At 40.7% G+C, this 25,283-nt stretch overlaps 1 protein-coding gene across 14 annotated transcripts in view; it reads right to left on the minus strand.

The window, feature by feature from the left end:
* The window catches only part of LOC118357847 (nuclear receptor corepressor 2-like), a 145,901-nt gene extending 128,959 nt beyond the window's left edge, over positions 1–16,942 (minus strand). For 11 of the 14 annotated variants that reach the window (XM_052478731.1, XM_052478722.1, XM_052478721.1 and 8 more), the window contains exon 1: positions 16,760–16,941. The gene's annotated coding sequence lies outside the window, so the exon portion shown is untranslated. Of the gene's footprint in view, positions 1–16,759 lie in introns of all 14 variants that reach the window. The other 3 variants (XM_052478728.1, XM_052478720.1, XM_052478727.1) reach the window with 1 other exon arrangement.
* Between the last annotated feature and the right edge of the window lie 8,341 nt (positions 16,943–25,283).

The following is a 25,283-nucleotide window of genomic DNA, read 5'->3' on the forward strand; positions in this document are numbered from 1 at the left end:
AATGAATGCAGCCTCCGGATAAATGTTTTCCAGTTTGCAAAGAGTTAAATAAAGTTCGTTCAGAGCCATCGATGTGTCTGCTTGGGGGGGGGATATATACGGCTGTGATTATAATCGAAGAGAATTCTCTTGGAAGATAATGCGGTCTACATTTGATTGTGAGGAATTCTAAATCAGGTGAACAGAAGGATTTGAGTTCCTGTATGTTTCCTTCATCACACCATGTCTCGTTAGTCATGAGGCATACGCCCCCGCCACTCTTCTTACCAGAGACCAAGTGCTACGACATCCAGACAAATTACTTGGTTTAGAAGAAGAACGAAAGGAAGGCGAGACCTGGGAAACCTCACTGTTCTTTCGCTCCTAGCTGGGGTCACCATCTGTTAACCTCTCTGTGCACAGAACCCGGTAGCGGGATGAAATTCGACAACATACGGTGATCGCTACATAAATAGTCATATTAAACATTCATGAAAATACAAGTGTCTCACATGTTTCGAAAGCCTAGAATCTTGCTAATCCAACTGCGTTGTCAGATTTAAAAAAGGATTTACTGCGAAAGAATACGATGCGATTATCTGAGGATGTTCATCTGCCCAAATGTATTTCTGCAGGCATGGATGTGCTATGGCAGCTGGCATCAGCAGCATAATATTGTGTAGAGGACTGAAGGTCTTCCAAATATTGAAAGTGTTCTTTTGTAAATGTATATATTTTTTCATGTTTTTTCTCAATTTTTTGGGGCGGTGTGTTAGAATACCATTTTGGTATTTTGTATATAGTTATTCCATTCAAAATTTATAACTTCACCAATTTGGCCACTTGGGTACATTTGGGCTACTTGTGTGGGACACCTGGGTGACTTCATGATAAATGTCATGTAGCACACTCATTTTGGAAGTTATCATTCTGAAACTTTGCACAAGTACTGGTGCCCTCTAATATTTTTCACTGAAATTGTCCCCATCATCCTATCTGAATGTTTGTTTTATCTTGTTCATTTTAAAGATGATGATACAACAATAAAAAATAAAAAACGTATGTTTTTTTTCATTGTATTATCTAAACCAGATCTATTGTGTTATATTCTCCTACATTCAATTCACATTTACACAAACGTCAGAGTGTTTTCTTTCAAATGGTACCAAGAATATGCATATCCTTGGTTCTGTGCCTGAGCTACAGGCAGTTAGATTTGGGTATGTCTTCAGGCGAAATTGAAAAAAAGTAGGGGGTAGCTCTAAGATTAAGGTGAATATAAAAATAAGTCATTTTTAAAATGATTTAAGAAAAATCTCTGATAACTATTTTCATTTGCACACAAAATAACCTAGTTTTAGTTTCCCTAACACTGATTTTTCTTATAAAAACGTATAATATGCTGAGCTTGTAAAAAATGCTGAGCTGACAAAAACCTCTTCAATTTACCTCTCCAAATGACTTTAGGAACATAGACTGTCCGAGCCCCCACAGGAGGTATCCCATCCACCCGATGTCCTCCATTATCAACCACCCTCCAACTTTTTATTACATCATCTACAGCTACTGTAGCAGCAGTGCCTGGACTTTGCAGTCTCCCTCTTCAAGTCCCCCTTCTGAGACTGGCTGCCTGTTGAGAACAAGTGACAGGCAGGTCCTCCCACCCACACAGCAACCACCTCCTCCATATTCCACACCAGAATTCAGTATTTTAGTCTACCATTGCCATGGGACGGTACAACAAATCTGTGAAAATAAAATAACACTATTGTAGCAAAAAATATCAAAGTTGATGTATTACAATCTTAAATATTGCCAGGTTGGTTTTCACAACTGTTTCACAAGGTGTTCATTATTGTAAGGTATCCTTTGATGGTATTTATTTGTTCCACATTATTCATTGTTTATCATAGGACCTACAATAGATACAAATATATTCAACCACAAAGGTGCACTACGGAGTAGAAATTAGCTGACTTGGTGATCTGTAAGGTAAGTAACTAATCTGTCAAGCAGATGACACTCTCTCTTTGCCATTTCTGAAACATAGCAACGTTTAAGACATGGATTTCATGTTGAAATGTTAATAAGGTAGTTAGAATTCATGTTTTCATTTTATTAGCTAAACAAAACTTGTTTAAACAGTGAAATTGTCACAGAAATCAAACTTGTTTGCATAGCGATGATGAAAAGATAGTAATTTAGGCTGTAATGATCTCAAATTCTAATCATTAGGTCATCACACGGTTGATATAGCACCGTTGATGTAGCACCGTTGATATAGCACTGGCATATATGTTGCAGTTCCATCACCTGCAACATCCCAAATCAGCCCCTGCTCACCTCTGACAGGATATGAATCTGCTGTCACCCCAAAGCATATAACCGGCAACAGGAGGCTGCCATATAAGTGTCAACATCTACCACACACCCACCCATAACAACGGCCATAATGCGTCAGAGAGAGAGTGGTAGAAACACCTCCCTAAGCCAGGCTATCACACCTCTCATTTTGCATCTGACAGAAGATACATATTCACACAAGGATCTCAGCGGTCTCCACAGCTAAGCTCGATCTCAGTAATCCGCTTTCACATTTCAGAACTCAGCAAACATAGCCTACTGCATGGTAATTTTCTCATTTTACTGGCATGTTGAACACTATGCTACGTCAATGAAGCAATCCAGGACTGTTCTAAATGAATGATCTAATTTGGCTCCATGGAGCGACCAGGATGCTCAACAGTCAACATTCTGACAGCACAGACTGGCTATACTTTCTCCTGGCAATGACACACATCAAGGATCCTGTTCCTTTGTTTGATCTTGTTGCCCAAAGATGATGAGAATATTAAAAAATACCTATGACTATGGAAAATGACTACAACCACTAATACTACAAACAGGACTAAATACATCCCACAAAACTGTTGACAATGTTTGACACATCTGAAAGACAAAGAATTGGGAGACGAGAGCTGTTCTTATGCCAGTGATTGGCTAGCCTGTACCTCCAGATGTGCTTTCCCAGCTGTATCCTGAATGCAGAGCAGAGTTACTTGACTGCCTGTTCCCGCGCCCGCCGTCCATCTCAGACACACGGTGTGGATTACATAAGGCCCTCCAGGCTCCCATGACCATAGCTGGGCCTTCAAACTCTGCCTCAACAGCCAACTATGAATCCCAGTAACCATGGCGGTCCAGGCATTCCACAGGAGAAGTGCCGAGACCCATCATAGGGCTGGGCGGCATACCGTATTTTACTATATACCAGTATTGAAGCACAGGCCGGTTTGTGTTTTTACTTTACCTTCTATAACGGTATTTGAATGTTTGGTTTGTTAAATGTGATATGCTGTGTGTAACGTCCATTTTTATTAGGGATGCACAATATATCGGTGAGCATATCGGAATCGGACGATATTAGTTAAAAATGCCAACATTGGTGTCGGCCCGATGTCTAGTTTAACGCTGATGTGCAAAACCAATGTCAAAGCTGACATGCAAACCTATATAACGTAGGTAGATGACGTGCATACCTATATAACGTAGGTAGATGACGTGCATACCTACATAACGTAGGTAGATGACGTGCATACCTATATAACGTAGGTAGATGACGTGCATACCTATATAACGTAGGTAGATGACGTGCATACCTATATAACGTAGGTAGATGACGTGCATACCTACATAACGTAGGTAGATGACGTGCATACCTACATAACGTAGGTAGATGACGTGCATACCTACATAACGTAGGTAGATGACGTGCATACCTATATAACGTAGGTAGATGACGTGCATACCTATATAACGTAGGTAGATGACGTGCATACCTATATAACGTAGGTAGATGACGTGCATACCTACATAACGTAGGTAGATGACGTGCATACCTACATAACGTAGGTAGATGACGTGCATACCTATATAACGTAGGTAGATGACGTGCATACCTATATAACGTAGGTAGATCACGTGCATACCTATATAACTTAGGTAGATCACGTGCATACCTATAACGTAATGACGTCATGAGACAACTCAAAAGGCGAAATCGATTAACGCCAAGATAATGGAATTCATTGCCCTTGACAATCAACCGTTCTCTGTCGTGGATGTTGTTGGCTTTCGCCGATTGGTTGAGCACCAGTACACACTAACAAGTAGTCACTATTTGTCAGATGTTGCCCTACCGGAGTTACACAGTATTGTTGAAAAACATCCATGAGCTACTTGCTATGGCGTCACTGATATGGGTGTCACTGCTGTTAAAACTTACAAAAGTACTCGAGGCTGTGAGTATCCTTCCCGTTTGGCCCTGTCCGGAAGGTGTCCTCGGATGGGGCCACAGTGTCTCCTGACCCCCCTCCTGTCTCAGCCTCCGGTATTTATGCTGCAGTAGTTTGTGTCGGGGGGCTAGGGTCAGTTTGTTATATCTGGAGTACTTCTCCTGTCCTATTCGGTGTCCTGTGTGAATCTAAGTTTGCGTTCTCTAATTCTCTCCTTCTCTCTTTCTTTCTCTCTCTCGGAGGACCTGAGCCCTAGGACCATGCCCCAGGACTACCTGACATGATGACTCCTTGCTGTCCCCAGTCCACCTGGCCGTGCTGCTGCTCCAGTTTCAACTGTTCTGCCTTATTATTATTTATGAACATTTGAACATCTTGGCCATGTTCTGTTATAATCTCCACCCGGCACAGCCAGAAGAGGACTGGCCACCCCACATAGCCTGGTTCCTCTCTAGGTTTCTTCCTAGGTTTTGGCCTTTCTAGGGAGTTTTTCCTGGCCACCGTGCTTCTACACCTGCATTGCTTGCTGTTTGGGGTTTTAGGCTGGGTTTCTGTACAGCACTTTGAGATATCAGCTGATGTACAAAGGGCAATATAAATAAATTTGATTTGATTTTGATTTGATTTGAACAAGAGATTTGGTGGCATTCTCTGAGCCTCTTTACTGTGTCGTCACCATGCACGATACTAAGTACAAGGGCCGCTACTTCGATGCATACAAGAAACAGGGTTCACGTGAAATGTTACATACACAGCTTGGACAAGATGGAAATGGACACGGTGACAGTGCGCACCGAGGAAGAGGCCACAGACAAACAGAGCTGGAACTTCACTGATTGACATGTATGATGAAATCCTGGTTGAGAAGGAAATGACTGAACAACAGAACAGCACAGCAAGTGAAAGAAATAGGTTTTGATGATGTTTTACTGGTAATGGGGACAGACGTAAATGCCAACAAAATAACTTTTTGGTCAGTGTGGTGTGTGTATGTCTAACCTTCATTTAACCTAGAACAGAGACACACTGATGTATAACAACTCTCAGACCAAAATACATTTGCCCCGAACTGTCAGAAGATCTCCCCACATACTATATCTACCTCTCAAAATAATAAGTCAACTCTCCCTAGGGCAGCGTTTCCAAACTCATATTGTCATATTGACAAAGTTGTTGCGGCGATGGGGAGGGGCATGTCTGTTATTAACAAAAAGATGTCCTGTGTTTCTGATGCTCTGCCACCAGAGGTACACGGCAAAAAGCAAGTTTAGCTTTAAAAAAACAGATGTGATGATTTGATGGTGAGAGAAGGCAGAGCTAAAGTAGCCCAGACTTCCTCTCTGATCCATCACAGGCCAGGGAGTATCATTGATCAGACACACATGTTAGGATCTGATGGCCACTTCTCCCACGCCATTACACAATGAGTAAGCCCGTTTTGTATGGCCCATTGCTCCAGGTGGGTGGAGAGTGTGCAAAGCTGTCATCAAGGATAAGTGTAGCTACTTTGAAGAATCTCAAATATATTTTGATTTGTTTAACACTTTTTTTGGTTACTACATGATTCCATGTGTTTGTAGAATAATAATGAAGACATCAAAACTATGAACAATGTAGAAAATAGTCAAATAAAGAAAAACGCTGGAATGAGTTTGTGTGCAAACTTTTGACTGGTACTGTATTTCGAAAAGGAGGCAAGGAGAGGATGGAGGAGTTAGCAAAGCCAATTGGGAATCTCCCTGAGAGTTCACCACGTCCAGCCCTCCACAGACACACCCTCCCCATACCTCACATAATATACACAAGCTGAATATACACTGGAAAACAAACATACAGACAGCCTAATCTCTCTCAAGCATATTCTTATACTCAAGAGATCCTACACATAAGCATTCAAAAATACACATGCATATAAACTCAAGCTAATCACACAGTTAAAAAATACGCCTAACCCTCTCCCAACCCCAGGGCTCTGAAGTGTGACCAATTTGGTTGCATATGCAATGAAATATTGTTGCGGGCCGTTCTAGAACTATTCGTGGGTCCTTAACCATTTGTTTAACATTTTGTTCAGTCATGTTTGTTACCTTATTAGCTAGCTAGCTAACAACCTGGTAACTTTACCAATATATTATATACAACAAAAACAAAAATATGTATTTACAGGGTTACATATTAGTTTCTAGTGCACAACATGTGCTTTGGAGGTAGTTAGAATTCATATAGGCTATATTTCAATAGATGTTTAACTTAGTGGGGCGCACCAGTGCTACCAATTACATGTTTTAAATTTAGAGCCCCACCACTAAACGGAGTCCACACACAAACAATAGTTGTCCTAAAATGCTGCATCACTTATGACAGAGCCATTTCTAATCTCTGTTCATCCTCTCTGTACATTTGATTATGGCTGTCTGTGTGTAGGTCGTCTTCAACAAAAAAACTATACAAAATGTTTCCCAATAAATTAGCCTAGGTGTTCATACTAAATCAAAAAACAAAATGAAAAACAATGAGCCACAACAAACCAGTAAATTTACAGTGAGCGAGGCATGTCTGTGTTAACAAATTGATCATTTCAGATTATACTTTCATCGGATTGATTCAATTGAGGTCTGAATATATCTTAGATTGGAAGAATGTGATGAAGTCTGTGGCTCGGTTCTGAAAACAGGCTTATTAAACACTGAGGGTTTGATTAAGTTCACAGAGGATTATGTCTTCAAAACACATCTCTGACACTAACCAGGTTTCCATCCAACCGTTTTATGTGAGTAAAGTACATGTCGGATAAAAACAGCCTTGATGAAAACAGCAAATTTGTCAGCCAAAAACAAAAAACGCTAGACAAAGTGGGATCTTTTTGTGTCTGTAACATGAATTATGCAAGAAATGGCTGTGGAAACACTTATGCGCAATTATTGATATAATTACCATATAGAAGTACACTTGGAGTCACGCGATATGTTTGATGTCCTCCAACTACTACCTGGGAAAGCATGCGGTTTATTGGGCTACAGATGAAATAAACGAACTTCACAGGGTGGTGAAAGTGCACGGTGATGAGCTTTATGCTCTTTTCCAATAAAGATCCAGGGTTTTATTCTGGTGACATAATGATGGATGCAGTTTGACAAATAAAAATAATCTCACTATTTTGTCCATAACAATCTGATTTAGGCTTTACCCACACTATCTGTGCAGGTACCTGGACCTGAGTGGGCACAATCACGATATAAAACAACATTTTACGTGACAAAAACCATCCGTAGAGTTAGAAATGTGATGGAAATCGATTTCACTTTTTATTCAGTACATGGGAATTTAACTGCAAAAGTTATTTATGTGCACCATGTCATCATGCACGGCCTTTCATCCACAACAAGTCAATTTGATGGAAACATCTCTGGTAGGACAATGCGCACATTGTTTTTAATAGATTTTTGAAAATACGCATGAAAATCTGGCCCCCAATTGGATGGAAACCTAGCTACTGGCCCTAACTTGCATGATATGTCACAGGAACGAATAGGAAACTTGTCGGTCTTAAACAATGCTTTGAAAGGTTTGTGTGGGGAAAATATCTGCTTTATGACGAGGTGTTATGGTACAGATTGAGGACAGCTCCAACATCAATAACATGGCACATGCAGTAACGGAAACCATGAATAACAAGGCACACGCAGTGGTGGATGTCCATGAACGAAAGCAACAAAGATTACATGGGCCTACCCAGGTGACAGTCAGTTATGAAGAGGCCCAAGTAATTCCATGGAGCTCTAGGCTACACACTGCTGGACTACCTCTGTGTCCCCATCGTTTCATATTCACATGTTGAACAAAGCTTTCACACACTGCTAGACTACCTCTGTGTCCCATCGTTTCATATTCACATGAGAGATAGAGGTCTGTTTAGTTGGTCTCTACAATGGGAAAAGGGTTAAGTGTGTCTGTCTTCGGGTATTACCACTCAAAAGGCAGCCAACATTCTAGGGTTTGCCGGTTTTACGATTGCGTCGCCAATCAACGTCGATAGAGACAACGTCGTGTTGTCACAAATGATGGTTTAGCATATTTGAATTTGACTGCAGGGCGACATGCCAAATGTCCTATTCCCCCATTTGCCATAGTCAAATCAATTTCAATGCATATGTCGTAGTTATACTATCAACATAATGCAAGAGAACCATGTAGATTATGGAAAGAATGGAGAGCACAAAAGCAGATCAAATTGTCATATACAGGCAGACATGGCTATAATCGTATTGGTAATCGTATCAGTAAATCAGTTGATAGTCGGATCGGATGATACTCGTGATCAGAAAAAAAGCTGTTTTAATATGCCTATGTAGATGTTGGCAACATACCTCCCTACACGTTTTCACTGCAGAAAAAGCTGCACATTGATAGCAAACATCCTCGTCATGTGATTTATCATAGTAGCAGGCAGCTGCAATCTAAATGATCAGACCGAATATGCAAGGAAAAATTAACGGGTGAAATTATGAAGCGAGTGGACAGAGAAATACAGGTACACTTCATCCAATCAAATCAGCAGGATCAACGTACAGCCCGCCCTTCATCTTCACAGACAGGCAAACTAACCCGTCATGTAAACAACGTAGAACCTTGCACATAACAGACTGACATGAGAAAAATGCATGCTGGCAGTTGAAAATATACAAAAAGAATCATTACAAAAAATACTTGAATCATAATCATGTGCACAAAATTCCCAATATCCATTATGATACTTGTTTTGTAAAACTACCCAACAAAACCCTAACAGCTATTATAGTAATGAGAGAGAACAAACAATTGCAAGATAGACTAATGGATTAGGAAGTTAAAACAAACCTGGTACGTTTCTGCTTTGAGTGTTAGTGTAGCCTACTTCTCTACTGTAATGAATGAAGTGACCAAGAGGAGAATCCACTTCCCTTATGCAACAGAAGGAAACTTGTTTTGCCATCGATCTGGATTCTATTGTTTACAAAGTGGGATGAGATCAAGTTGTGACATTTGCCTAATATCTGAAGCCTATCTTTACACGCATTACACCATTTAAATAGTTGTCCATTGAGGACCAGCTGAAGACCTCTCCCACCAAACAAAGAGAGCCCTCTGCCCAGTCTGCTCGAATGAAACTCCCCTCCATAAATCCTGCTCTGGCCCTGTTGAGCTCCACACAGTGACAGGCCGAGGATCAGTCTCGCCGCCAGACCCCATTAACCCCTAGGCCAGCCTCAGGAGCAACCCCCATCCACCCTCTAGACTCCTCCACTCTTTGTGTAATGAGTTCCACAACTGTGTCCAAAATATGTAAGAGACAGCTGTGTGTGTGTGTGTGTGTGTGTGTGTGTGTGTGTGTGTGTGTGTGTGTGTGTGTGTGTGTGTGTGTGTGTGTGTGTGTGTGTGTGTGTGTGTGTGTGTGTGTGTGTGTGTGTGTGTGATCACCATAGCCTTCACTAAGTAATAGGCATTGGAATCGAAGCATTTGTGATTGCAGGTTACTGGATCGGTTGTTGCTCAGTTGATGTAGAAAAAGTATTCCATTTTTTTTTACTGCAGAGTAAAGTACAAATACTATTAAGCTAGGTGCAGATATATATTTTGTTGCCACAGTGACAGACAAACTTTTCAATAACAGCAGACCAGAAAATGAGAGTTCAGTAACCTCAAGAGCTTCTAGCAAACCACAAACACTGCTACTGTGGTGTGCTTTGTCTTAGCAGCAACCGGGCAGACTCTCTTCTCACATGTCCGTCGTAACACGAACCAAGGTCTTTCCATTGTGCAATCTCAGTCAACTCGAAAACAGGTATCTGCACAACATCAGGCCAGGAGCAAAGCGGCTGTGTCCAACTTAATGCCACTTTGATTGTGAGATTCATTAAGAGGCTTCTCTCTGAGCCAGCTGCAGTGGATCATGCCACTCTGTCGGACCGATTGAGTCAACCAGAACATGCGCCTTGCACGGAATCTACCAGGTGCACCAGGAAACCAGTGAGCAAGAAATGCCAGACAGCTGTTGTTACTCATTCAGTGAGAAAGAAGGATGGGAAGAGGGAATAGGCCTGGGAGGCTGATTCACGGTGACTGCTTCATATTTCCCTCTGTGTTCTGCATGTCAACTCAAGTGTTTACAAAGCTGTGCCAGGACATACCACCCTCACGCCACTTCTATGACATTATGTTTATGTTGCAATGCGGCCAATCTGGATTGGCATTATAGGGAAAGGCTGCAGGAAAGATACATGCCATATACAGTGGGGGAAAAAAGTATTTAGTCAGCCACCAATTGTACAAATTCTCCCACTTAAAAAGATGAGGCCTGTAATTGTCGTCATAGGTACACTTCAACTATGACAGACAAAATTAGAAGAAAAAAAATCCAGAAAATCAGATTGTAGGATTTTTAATGAATTTATTTGCAAATTATGGTGGAAAATAAGTATTTGGTCAATAACAACAGTTTCTCAATACTTTGTTATATACCCTTTGTTGGCAATGACAGAGGTGAAACGTTTTCTGTAAGTCTTCACAAGGTTTTCACACACTGTTGCTGGTATTTTGGCCCATTCCTCCATGCAGATCTCCTCTAGAGGAGTGATGTTTTGGGGCTGTTGCTGGGCAACACGGACTTTCAACTCCCTCTAAAGATTTTCTATGGGGTTGAGATCTGGAGACTGGCTAGGCCACTCCAGGACCTTGAAATGCTTCTTAAGAAGCCACTCCTTCGTTGCCCGGGCGGTGTGTTTGGCATCATTGTCATGCTGAAAGACCCAGCCACGTTTCATCTTCAATGCCCTTGCTGATGGAAGGAGGTTTTCATTCAAAATCTCACGATACATGGCCCCATTCATTCTTTCCTTTACACGGATCAGTCGTCCTGGTCCATTTGCAGAAAAACAGCCCCAAAGCATGTTTCCACACCCATGCTTCACAGTAGGTATGGTGTTCTTTGGATGCAACTCAGCATTCTTTGTCTTCCAAACACAACGAGTCGAGTTTTTACCAAAAAGTTATATTTTGGTTTCATCTGACATTCTCCCAATCTTCTTCTGGATCATCCAAATACTCTCGAGTAAACTTCAGGTCTGGACATGTACTGGCTTAAGCAAGGGGACATGTCTGGCACTGCAGGATTTGAGTCCCTGGCGGCGTAGTGTGTTACTGATGGTAGGCTTTGTTACTTTGGTCCCAGCTCTCTGCAGGTCATTCACTCGGTCCCCCCGTGTGGTTCTGGGATTTTTGCTCATCGTTCTTGTGATCATTTTGACCCCACAGGGTGAGATCTTGCGTGGAGCCCCAGATCGAGGGAGATTATCAGTGGTCTTGTATGTCTTCCATTTCCTAATAATTGCTCCCACAGTTGATTTCTTCAAACCAAGCTGCTTACCTATTACAGATTCAGTCTTCCCAGCCTGGTGCAGGTCTACAATTTTGTTTCTGGTGTCCTTTGACAGCTCTTTGGTCTTGGCCATAGTGGAGTTTGTAGTGTGACTGTTTGAGGTTGTGGACAGGTGTATTTTATACTGATAACAAGTTCAAACAGGTGCCATTAATACAGGTAACGAGTGGAAGACAGATGAGCCTCTTACTGAAGAAGTTACAGGTCTGTGAGAGCCAGAAATCTTGCTTGTTTGTAGGTGACCAAATACTTATTTTCCACCATAATTTGCAAATAAATTCATTAAAAATCCTACAATGTGATTTTCATTTTCTCATTTTGTCTGTCATAGTTGAAGTGTACCTATTATGAAAATTACAGGCCTCTCTCGTCTTTTTAAGTGGGAGAATTTGCACAATTGGTGGCTGACTAAATACTTTTTTGCCCCACTATATATATATATATATTCCCGAGAATCACAGGTGCAGTCTTTGTGAATGGATCTGAAGAGCAAGCTTAATAACCTTCAGTAATTGCTAATTAGACTGTCTGTTATTCTCAGCAGTGCTTCCAGTGTGGCTCAGAATGAGCAACACTAGGCAGATATTGCTGCTAGGCTCTGAACGAGCTACTCATCATGCAGAAAGGACTCTAATAAGCAAAACACACATGTTTATACATCGTATATAAACCCAGTTACCCACCATTTCCTCAGAACTATAACAGTCACACACACACAGAAAGGTTGTAGTCATATAGGCTAGTTAATTACAACAACTAACCTAGGCTACTAGCCTATTCCCCTAAGAGAGCAACAAACCCACTTAACAATTGAGCTCAGTCAAATAAAAATTGAATGGATGCTGTTTCTGGAATTGTAAAGAGCAATAACGGAAAAGGGAAGGGACATCACCTGACTTGAAGGCTACTCATCACAGCCAGCCCCCTGGACTGTGTTTCTCATTGGGCTCCAATGGGCCGCGCCCCTCTTTCCGCAGTTATGGTTCCCGGAACTGACACACCCACTAAATTTCAACATGCTGGTCGTGTGGTTCCAAACATCGAAAAAGGTACAAAAATCCCCAGTGTGAACCATTAATTCAAAAGATAAGAAATTGCATTTAAAAAACTGATACAGGATACAACACTGCACATACCAGAGTTAGTTGACAAACAAACTACTCATCCGGCAGGGTAGCCTAGTGGTTTGAGCGTTGGACTAGTAACCGGAAGGTTGCAAGTGCAAACCCCCAAGCTGACAAGGTACAAATCTGTCGTTCTGCCCCTGAACAGGCAGTTAACCCAATGTTCCTGGGCTGTCAGTGGAAATAAGAATTTGTTCTTAACTGACTTGCCTAGTTAAATAAAGGTAAAATAAATAAAATCCCATACAGCATTGCGGCCTGTATCATCACAATCACAGAGCAGATACAACTCACGTGATCTGTTAGCGAACACGCGATGGCACATAAGGGCTGCAGTCCAGATACATAAGCTTACTAGGTACATTAATAGCTTCAGGTTGGTTGTTATTAAGCTCAACCTTAAGATTTCCACCAAGGAAGTTGTCTCGCCAATCATCACTCTCCCTTGCTTGGGCAAGGGACACTTGTATCTGCCCTGTGATTGGACAATACAGACCACAAGGCTCATGGCTTGGTGCTCTCTGAAACATGAACTGAAGTTAAAAACACAATTTCTCAACACAGAGATTGAAACATTCATAACCGATGTGCACTACTTCGTCATAATGATTTTTGCAATCTCTGTAGAAAATAGAACATCTTTGTTGCACAGCAATATCACTATTGCTAATATTTGATATCACCACAGGTTGAGGATTCAGAATAAACGTCCGGAACTCCTCATTGCAGCCCTATTCACAGTAACAGCAGAGTGGATCGTCCCAGCCCACACCAGAGGCAGTCAGTCAGTCCCCTCCCAGGCAGCACACAGCTCCAACACATAGCGGTTTGGAAAAGGACCTGTATTGTCTGCCCTGCTGTGACATCATGTAGAACTTACTGTACACTAACCCCCCCCCACCTCTCCGTTTCTCCATCACTTTTCCTCTAAACAATGCCTGCTGCTATTTCAGGAATATTTCAAAAGCAGGACGTAAAAGCTCTTGACTTAAGGTACATTCCAGTGGTGTTCTGGTTTAGCTCTTGTGGTGTGACTTAGGGAAATTGACATACCGGTATTCAACATAGGCCTATGCAAACTGAGGAATTGCAGATTTACATCTGAAAAGGGCTCGCACAGTGATCTGAAGATTTCCTCCCCTCTCAAAGTGTACAACAGACTTGTATAGCCTACTAGCTATTCCCTCTCATCTAGTTCCATTACGGGTTTCATAATGCTAGCAACACTGGGACTAGTAGTAAAACTGTCTGCCACGGTCTCTCTCCGGCCTCACACTGAGCACGGGATAATCTCTGCCCCCATTACCCAGTTAGACAAGGGGGGTTGTCACACAGTTATCCCTTCCCCATCCAAACCACTGGACTAACTGAGTCCAGATGACAGACAGGGTACCGTGACTGCTCTGAGGCTGGACTTAAAGGAGGCTAAACCACCTCTTCTCCCACTACCATGGATTATCAGCCGACTTGGTGATCTCAATCCCTGATTGGAGCAGATGATCCTGTTTAATAGAGGAGTCCGACTGGACTGCACTTCAAGGTGGGATTTCATTCAGACAACATATTCAGACACAGAAATCCTCTCTACAAGATTTAAAGACCAACAACACACATCACTGATCAAGGCTTACAATAAAGAGATTATCCCACCTCCTCAGTTCCTTATCAGTCTTAAACAGGGAAGCATTCAATAATGCATCAATAAGCACAAAATAAATAGGCTATTTCAGCTGCTTCATAGATCACTGTTGTGGCTTCATAGGAATAATTTACAGGAAGTGTTTGTAATATGCTTGATGTACGATGATGCATGATATAATCAAATCAGAGGAAACCTTCAAGGCAGATTGTAGCCGTATTGTAGCCAAAACTAACTTAAAGCATAGCTTTTTAACAAAGTAAAATATATAATCTTTGACAAACTGTTCTCTACCCACTCTTGCAGTGAACATCATTTGATATTGGATTGTGAAACAATTGAATCTATGCCATGCATTTTACCCAAAATGCCAATCAGAGCAGCTTGGCCTTGTTCAATAACCACCAGCAGCATTTCATATTATTCAAATATACGCTGAATGGCATTTGGAGCCAATTTCCCTTTTATTATTGTAATTAAACACTTGGCCTGGGCTCTGGCATTTAATACTACAACAGAATTCATGCAATTGACCTTATTAACCATGGTCTGTTCCTCAAAAGGGCCAATACAGAAATAAAGATCTTACCCCATTTTCATGCTCTCTCAAATTATGTTGACAGTGCAATTTCACTCTGTTTATATTCATCAATCAAGATATGGTATTAGGCAAAGCATGATCTAGCCTGATTGACATTCGAGTCAGTCCAATAAGACAGCAATATTCTTGATATGTATAGGTAGCTGCCAAAATAAAGGAAACACCAACATAAAGTATCTTAATAGGGCATTGGGCCGCCACGAGCCGCCAGAACAGCTTCAAAGTGCCTTGGCATAGATTCTACGTGTCTGTAACTCTTATCAGAGGGATGCAACACCATTGTTCCACGAGAAATCCAGAATTTTGTGTTTTGTTGTTGGAAAACGCTCTCAGGCGCCGCTCCAGTCTCCCATAAGTTTTCAATTGGGTTGAGATTTGATGACAGACACAATCACACACCCTTTAAAACCCCCTATGTTCCTTTGAAACCCCTCTTTCAAAGTCACAGATCTCCTCTAGCTATGGTAGCCAAAATAATGGGCAAGTTTACTTTTTTTTATACATGACCCTAAGCATAACAGGATGTTAATTACTTAACTAGGGAACTACACCTGTGTGGAAGCACCTGCTTTCAACATAATTTGTATTCCTCATGTACTGAAGTGTTTCATTTTTGGGGGACAGTTAACCTACCTGTAGAGCGAACTATGGTTGACTATTTTTAAGAGACTCATATTCATGTAGGCCCCTGATAGACCCCTTATAGTAGACTAACCCTTTTAACTCTAAAATATGAGTTTGCTCAATGAACACATTGTTTCAATTCCTAATTGTAATTCAATAAATTATCCTACAGAGAGCACTGATTGACCTTTTGTCCCCCTTCAAAGCAAGTGTGTTTTCTGACCATGATCGTAGTTAGTAGTAGTAGGGATTTGTAGGTTGACTGAGGTGAGTCATGTTTTGGGTTAAGTATGCTCCCTACCTCTATCGTTACATTAAATAAGCCTTTGTTCATTTCTTTATGAATGTATCTGTGCAGTACAACTTTCACTTCTGCCCAACTTTCAGACAGGTCATAGAAAAGTAGGCTACCTACCTACCTTACTTATACATTTCGAATAATATGCCAACAAAACTGTTTGTGTAAAAGTACGCCAAATCGTCGCCGCAGTACGCTTCTAAATTAATTTGGCAGTCAGGACCCCTAACGTCAACAACAACCAACGTGAATCACCGCGCAGTGTTGATAAACGTATCACAAATCAATGAATCTGGCCATAGGAGTAACTGATTAATTGTTCCCTGTGCCCACTATCTTGGTAGTCAGCCAAATGGATTAAATACATTACTAAAACACGGGCATTTCAGAAGATGCCTTGTTGGTGACAAACGCTTACTAGCTAGTTAACTACTTTAGGTACCCTGCTAACTATGCTACCTAGCTAATGGTTTGTTGTTTTATGACAAGGTCTAACTAGTCATCAATTGAAATAATCCTAGTTTGCATTAGTTTTCTAGAAAGGTTCGCTATACCATCAAGTATATCAAATGATGTATGCTTGTTAGCGATGAAACATTATTTGTATGATACGGTCAACTAGCTAGCTAGTTAGCTGGCTAGTTAGCTGTTAGCTAGCTAACATTGTTAAGCGCGGTGTTAGCTAGCTAACAAATGATAGCTACTGGTTTGTCTAGCTAGCTGGAGCGTGTCAACCTTAGCAGCAGTACGGGTAAAATAGCTAACAAATAAGGTGACCATTTTACCGTATAATTCCAGTCTTTGATGTTGTTCCTAATGTATTAGCTAGTTTCCGCTTTTGGTAGGGGTTTATTTTTTCCAGAAGTAATCCACATGAAAGAAGCGTTTTCGTTCTCAATCGCTCCACTCCTTTCTACTTGCGGCAAATGTCGCGTCTACTCCATAGACTATAAAAAATACTCTCCCCGAGAATGGTGCTGAAACGCCTCTCTTGATTCAGGTCTTTTGATAGGTCGCATGTTCTCGCGCACTCTTGCTCTCTCCTCTCAAACCCTCTCGTTCAATCAGCCAAGTAAGCCTTTGACCTATTTCTTGTGCCGAATATCTTATTTTTTATTATGATTTCTCGTGTGTTTTTGTTCTACGTTATGTTCTTGTTAGTATTACATTGTTATTGATTACTGCATTGTTGGGATTAGAGATTGCAATAGAGGCATTTCCCTGTACTTGTGCACTTGACATTAAACAACTAGACACTTGAAACTAGAAAATAAACAAAGAGCACAGATTTTCAATTTAATCTGATGCTGCTATTTTGAAAAGACCAACAGTGTGAAAGAGTCTCACCCTCCGATTAGTTAGACTGACACATAGCTAATAATATTATTTGTGGTAAAATAATTGCATTTATTTTACTAGGCAAGTCAGTTAAGAACAAATTCTTATTTTCAATGACGGCCTAGGAACAGTGAGTAAACTGCCTGTTCAGAGGCAGAACGACAGATTTGTACCTTGTCAGCTCAGGGATTTGAACTTGCTCTAACCACTAGGCTACCCTTCCACCCCACCATTGTTGTGGGCAACCTTTCACTTATCCTATATTGCTTGTAGCCTAGCAAGTCAAAAAAGAAAAATAAGAAAGGGGAGGGTAAACAGAGAAGGTAAACAACCATGGGCAGAGGTGAGCTTTTCCATTTGAGAAATGTAGGCTATGCATTTAGAGTTAAATTAAAATATACCCCCCCCCCCCCTTTCTCTCTCAATTTCAATTTAAAGGGCTTTATTGACATGGGAAACATGTTAACATTGCCAAAGCAAGTTAAATAGATAATAAACTAAAGTGAAATTAACAATAAAAAATGTACAGTAAACACTCTGACACACATTTTTTCAAATATCCATAACCTGTGGAGATTGCATAATGGGTCATTCCTCCTCGTGCTGTGGCACTTCAAGACCTCTACATCTGTGCAGTTTGATGCCCAGCGAGGGAACAAGCTGTGAATACAGCGACTAACATTGAAAAATTGTATTTGGGAGATCACAGCATTCCATGCTGTGGGCTTAGCAGATGATGTAGGTGAAGGCCAGTGCCCTGTTAATGGTCTGAAACCATTCACCTCTGGCCCTGCATGAACCCCCACCACTACATAGTCTCCATCTAACATCTAACAGTTAAAAGACACAAGTCAGTTACAATTGAGGGACTTTAAATTTAGATAATTTCTCAGTGAGAGAGTGAGTTTGCCCTCTGAAAATAAATCCCTGAAAATATTATTCACCTCTTAATCCTGGATTCGTTAAAGCCTAATGTAATCTATTTTTCTATTTCCATTCTCAGATGTGAATTATGTCATCCAGTTTAAACAGGCACTGGTGGTTTGGTAACAGTATTCTCTCTAACTAACTAAACGCTACAGTATATCCACCAGTTTTTCACATTTGTGTTTCTTCATCAGAAATGATTGCTTTTGGGTACTTTCATGTGTGTGTAAAATATTACTGGTCTCAGATTTTTTATTAATAGATTATAGATGTATATGAAAATGAGTTTTTTGTTGTTGTGCAAAATTCTATATATCCATTGTTTAGCTGGAATGGAATGTTTGTACCCTGTACTGTATATTTGACTGTGCTATGTGGTGTTCTCGCCTTGCTGTCTTAAGATTAATGCGCTTACTGTAAGTTGCTCTGGATAATAGCATCTGCTAAATGACTAAAATATCAAATATAAATGTTGTACATACAAAAATATGCATTTTTTAAATATTGATGCCACCCACCACTGCGACCTGTATGCTCTCGTCGGCTGGCTCTCGTCGGCTGGCCCTCGCTATATATTCGTCGCCAGACCCACTGGCTCCAGGTCATCTATAAGTTGTTGCTAGGTAAAGCTTCTCCTTATCTCAGCTTACTGGTCACCATAACAACACCCACCCGTAGCACGCGCTCCAGCAGGTATATCTCACTGGTCATTCCCAAAGCCAGACCACCTTTGGCCACCTTTCCTTCCTGTTCTCTGCTGCCATATATTTCCTTCACTAACTTTAAGCATCAGCTATCTGAGCAGCTTACCGATTGCTGCAGCTGTACGCAGCCCATCTGTAAATATCCCATCCAACTACCTACCTCATCCCCATATTGTTTTTATTTACTTTTTTGGTCTTTTGCACAACACTATTTCTACTTGCACATCATCGTCTGCACATCTATCACTCCAGTGTTAATTTGCTCAATTGTAATTACTTCGCTACTATGGCCTATTTATTACCTTACCTCCTTACTCCATTTGCACGCACTGTATATGGATCCCAAGACTTTCTATTGTGTTATTGACTGTACTTTTGTTTATCCAACATGTAACTGTGTTGTTTGTGTCACACTGCTTTATCTTGGCCAGGTTGCAGTTGTAAATAAGAACTTGTTCTCAACTGGCCTACCTGGTTAAATAAAGGTGAAATAAAAAATAAAAATAATAAAAAAAATATATATAATTTGTACTTTTCTTTATAAAAAATGTAGTTATTTGTTACATTTGACTGTTTAAAACCTTGCAGTACTACTTATTTATCAGAGAGTGAGGTAGATATATATCATTTTGAGAGAAAAAACATGATTATTTGTTTCTCTTAAATGAAATCATCAAGTGATAGAGTTTAAACAAATACATGTATGTCATTGAACAACCCCATGACATGATTAGACAGTGACAAAACACACCAATCTCTTTGATAATTTCTTTAAAAAATAAAAGCTAATTTATCAACAATTTGAAAATGGATACATTGTGTTTTGTTAAAATAACTCTTCACTTGTTATTGTAACATTGGGAGCAGCAGGTTTTATCTGACCTAAATGTCAGCTTTCAGCTTTAGCCTGCTGCTCCGTGATGTCAGATGAGATTGTTTTTCTTTCCTGTGTTTTTCTTTCTGCTTTGTGGTTTGGGAGACCCCCTCTAACCACCACCACAAACACCATCTATCTCTCCATCCACCCGTCACAGAGCAGGGAAGAGCTCTGTTTACTTCAGCTGGGCATTCTGTACCCTGACGTGTCTCTCACTAATCTAACTCCATCTTTGCAATGCTCAATTAATCAGCTCAACGATAAAGTACAAAGTGTTTTCAGTTGCCAGTTTTGATGGCAACAGCTGGGCTTAATCAGAAGCAGGACTCCGCCACACGCAGTGCTAACCTGGTGTTGAGACAGTCTAAAAGGGTTTAAATGGTTTTCATTATTATTGTACCTTTCCTGATGAGCATAATATTCGCTAAATTTTGCATAATAAATAGCAAAGAGGTGACTGGTTGGGCATTGAAAGGTACTCAACGATTTAACTTGTTTTTAATTATTTTTTATAATTGTTAATAATCAGAAAACCAGACCAGAGTTTATTAAAAGACTGGCACAAACAATAGTGACAACAGTAGACATTTACAACCTGCCTTGGAGGGAGCCAATTTATTTCTGTTGTTATATTTTCAAGTGAATCAGAAAAGTAAAAGCTAGTGTAGAGGAGGGGTTACATCTGAAGACTAGCATCCTCTCAATATGACTCCACCAGCTCCACAGCTTCTCCATGGATAGATGCACCGAAGACGGTCATCAAGCAAATAAAATAAATGATGAACAACTGAAAATCCCTGGGAAAAGAAAGGGATAATGAAATGTCAGATGAATGAAAGCTTTGAGCAGAGAGGTAAACCCAGATCAAATAAATGGGTTCTCAGGAGAGAAGCTGGCAGCTGGAGTTTACTCGGTTAATTTAACCCCCTTCAATGGAAGATCAGCTTTGATATCAAATCTCCTCTAGCCAAACTGTCACCCATTATAATGGATGGCCAGTTCAGAACTTCTGCTATGTTCCATTGTCTTGTGCTATACAGATGCAGTATCTTAATTTGATTATCCTGTTGTTGCAGGATGCTAATTTGTAATGTATACAAGGTTTAAAAAGACTTCTAAAGTTTGTAATTTCCACTTTAAAATTTAAGACTTGATTTTCCCAGACAAAAAATGTAGCAACCCCTGCAAAAAAATGTCCATGAATTATAATCCACATTTCCTGTTGCTGCAGGATTATGTTCCTGCTGTGAGAAACTGGGTCAAATTAAGATATGGCATCTGTAATGCAGTATTTACTGTATCATAACAATTGTGAATGAGACGTTGATGACTGATGCTCAGTTTTCATTTTCACCGTCTACATATCCATCCCCATGTTGCATTATAACTTCTTCGAAAAATTCTGATCTAAATGAGGTGTGAGCATGTTGTCAATTGTATTAGAATGGTTTCAATGGGCTGGGAAGTAAACCAATTTAAATAGTGTAGAACTAGCAGTTGCTATACTCTTCTTGCCGAGGCCAAACCAAAGTACGACAATACAAATAACAATTTCAAGCAGTGTTTAATATATTCTCATATCATGAAGTCCCTTATTCTAAGAAGTAATGTGGCTCATCTTAAATGTGATTTTTAAATAGTGGTGATGGATTCTTTGTGGCATCTGCTTCTATATATAGTGTCAGTATAATTACATGCCAGGTTCTTGCTTGGATTGTGATGTACATTTCAGGCCCAGGCATAATTCATTCTGCCAGTCCTGACATTTATTATAGTCACAACGGAGCCTGGTCAAGCATTCTGGGAGAATTATCTTTCCTCTCAGATAGACTGAGACAGAAAGGGGATTAGAGAGCGGGACTCGGAGTGATTAAGGGAGAAAGAAATAAAAGGAGCGAGATGAGAAAGGAGATTGTTGACTGGATGAATTGTTAAAATGCTGTCTTCAAGAATGTCTTAATTCTTCGAGAAATGTTTGGAGGAAGCATCTCCTACCGCACACCTGTTCCTATAGGCCTGGGTTCCCCAACTGGTGGCCTGTGGGGGATTTTATATGGCCTCCCGTTTTTTGGGTTGTTGAATTTCTGTTGGACATAAATTATTGTAAAACCACCAGGAAATCAGCACAAGTCATTTACATTTAGGAGATCTGATCCCAAGTATTCGCATACATAAATAGAGAGACATATGTGATCGTATCCCAATGTAATCAAGGTTTGAAATGATTCTGTTTTTCTCAAATACTTTATCTGTCAATTATCAGTGTATTATTATTGTGATTTATAATTAGGTTCCGGCACCCTGACCATCTGCTCAAGAAAGAATCAGCCTGTGTCTGAATGTAGTCGGGGACCACTGCTATAAGACAACTCACTTGGAGAGCAGAATAATTTTTGTGCACAAAGCAGATATAGAAGTACCTTTCAAAAGTTCACATCGTAAACCCGAATAGCTCTTGCTACTTTCTGAGAATACCACAACAAAGGAGAACTTGTAAAGACAAATGGCACTATTCCACTGAAGAACTCAATGACTGCCTGCATTGTTGAAATTCCGCCCCAGCTTCCCGTGTCTGTCTCCACCTGGACTGCTGCCAATGTACTCTTTTCTCCCTTTTTTTCTGTTCCTTCTTTTCATCAACATCATGTGTTGCTTTTACTATATGACCAGATTCATTCCAGTCTGACAAAACCAGAAGTTGAGAAAATTAATCATTTTCCTTAGAAAGCCACATATGTTGCAGAATGCTGAAGAGTATTTTTTTTTGATTGATGTAATAAATACAAACATTGACAAATATTCCAAAATATGCATTGAGCCACTATGAATGAGTTTCTCTGGTATTTTGTGTAGTGCTCAATACGTCTGAAATCTCTTGATATCTGTGTGGCTGTGGTGGTTGGCGTGACAGAGACAGATACATTCACACTTGTCACAGGTCCAACTGAACCCCTGTAATGAAATTGGCAGGGTTGCTGGAGCTCTTCTCAGTGGACCATCTGTGCATGTATCCTTGCAGAGAAAACCAGAGTGGACCCTGTCAGGGGAGATTCCAATATCGCAGTTGTGACATTAATGTCCTCCATGAATTGCTGAAATATCCCATTCCTCTTTCAAATGAAAAAAGCATGTTCGCAAACTGTAATTCACAGTTTTTGATCAATGCCAGTTTTTGCTTTATACAAATGAGCTCCAAGTTCAAGGGAGGATCTACAGTATAACATATGTATTATTGTTTTCACATGGATTGGAGGTCTTGGCAGTAACACTTGGAAAAATAACTCAATATATAGAGGAAAGCCAATGCAAACAATGAAACAACCTAAAGGCCTATCAAACAGACAAAACCAAAACATTCACTTCTCAGAAATTTAACAGAATTGAAATACAGCATATTATATTGGGTGAAATCAGGCCATGGACTATTGTTGCCTTACTGTGAAGATTTGTAAGCACACGATCTCTTTTTCCAATCAAGATATTTGTTGTTGAGCCCTGCAGTCATGTTTTGTTTGTGGCTGATCTAGCTCATCTTGTGACCTCAGATACCACAGCCAGGATTGAAGATGTTTGTCAGCTGTTTAAGCCAGCAGGGGCGGCAGGGTAGCCTAGTGGTTAGAGCGTTGGACTAGTAACCGGAAGGTTGCAAGTTCACATCCCCGAGCTGACAAGGTACAAATCTGTCGTCCTGAACAGGCAGTTAACCCACTGTTCCTAGGCCATCATTGAAAATAAGAATTTGTTCTTAACTGACTTGCCTAGTTAAATAAAGGTTTAAAAAATAATACCCACAGTGTCAATTATAGACACCAAACATTGATCTCTGTGTGGATGAGTGGCATGGAAATTGACATTTTCCCCTGTAGAGTTCGATTTAGCTTGTTAGCCATCCCAGCTAGCACAACAAGGACACTGGGGGACAAAGCTGGCGTTGGCTCCCGGGGTCCACAATAAGTGGCCAAGGCAAAGCCATAACCCCAGAGGTGAATTGCTGCTACTCAACCAACTCAACAGGGCTCTGTTCTGCTAAAAGTGCTGAGGTGGTTCTCACTCTCCAGAGCCAATCAGATCAGCTGCAGCTCTCCATACTGGATTCGAAGTCTGACTGACTGCTACTATTCCCTCTGATTCTATACCGTTCTAAACACATGCTATCTATCTAGCCCTTTGTCACCTTGTTGATAGTTTGCTGTGTGTTCACTAACTTGCCATATCTTGACTTCTCATGAAAAAAGGCTTTGGCTAGAATTTGTACACAGGAAAATGTGTGTGGGAGGGAGAGAGAGTACATGCATTCTGAGAAAATAGAAGGCTAAAGAAAGAAAGGGGGATGGTGAGAAATAAATACAGAGGAGGGGAAGGTAGTGAGAGAATAGGAACAATTTGAGAGGGTGAGGGAGGGAGAGAGAGGTTCCAGAAGAGAGCAGAACCCCCATAAATAAAGATAATGAAATGTCGGTTGAGTCTAGAGAGAGGTGGAATGGGTGGCTGGCTCTCACCCACACTCTGATTTATCCTCAGTGTCTCTGTGAGCACAGCAGGGAGATTAATTAGCTCACCTCATCAATAACTGCAGTGGAACTGGAGAAAAGGCCTGCTTTCCATGCCGTCGCCCACCCCAGGACCCAACTCTATAAGGCACGCTCAGTGGGGGAGGGGGAAAGGCCAGTGTAATGTAGTCACACTGAGAGAGAGTAACGGATCTCAGCTCATGGATGAAGAAGGGAGGGTGTAGCTCAATATACAGAGCACATAATTTCAGTGAGCCTACACACACACACACACACACACACACACACACACACACACACACACACACACACACACACACACACACACACACACACACACACACACACACACACACACACACACACACACACACACACACACACACACAAAGACCTCATGACAACCACACCACACATTATTTGCCACTATCTTCAGTCACTGGTAGGACAGTGAAAGATAACAGTAATATTAAAGGATCTGTAAGATCGCACGATTACACAGTGAAATAGAACTAAGCAGAACTTGACTGTCACAGGCTGAAGGTTGACGAGGTTCACTTACTGTACTGTATGTCTTCTCTGTGGCTTAAATGGGAAGCTGTATGGTCTTCACAGAATTATTTTGTGTGACCAGAGCTGATTTACACATTGCTTATATAAGGGATCATGAACAATATGTCCGCAGATTAAGAGTCTAAAGGTTGCTTGTGAATATGTGGGGAATTCCTAGAAGGATGGTTGAAGATTGGAATAAAACATATCATATACTGTATGTTTTTAGGCCATGGAAAGTGTGTTGTTGTTCAACTGTAATTAATATAAGGTAATATCGTACGGAATTAATAATACAATTATTTCAGCCAGTGCACTAGAGATCAGAAATGCAGAATTGTTTGGGCCAACAGTTCTGTCCAGCTTTCTTTTTGTGTGGGATAATTGTAACCAGACTCCT

The sequence above is a fragment of the Oncorhynchus keta genome, chromosome 25, assembly GCF_023373465.1.
Source record: "Oncorhynchus keta strain PuntledgeMale-10-30-2019 chromosome 25, Oket_V2, whole genome shotgun sequence".
Taxonomy (NCBI): Eukaryota; Metazoa; Chordata; class Actinopteri; order Salmoniformes; family Salmonidae; genus Oncorhynchus; species Oncorhynchus keta.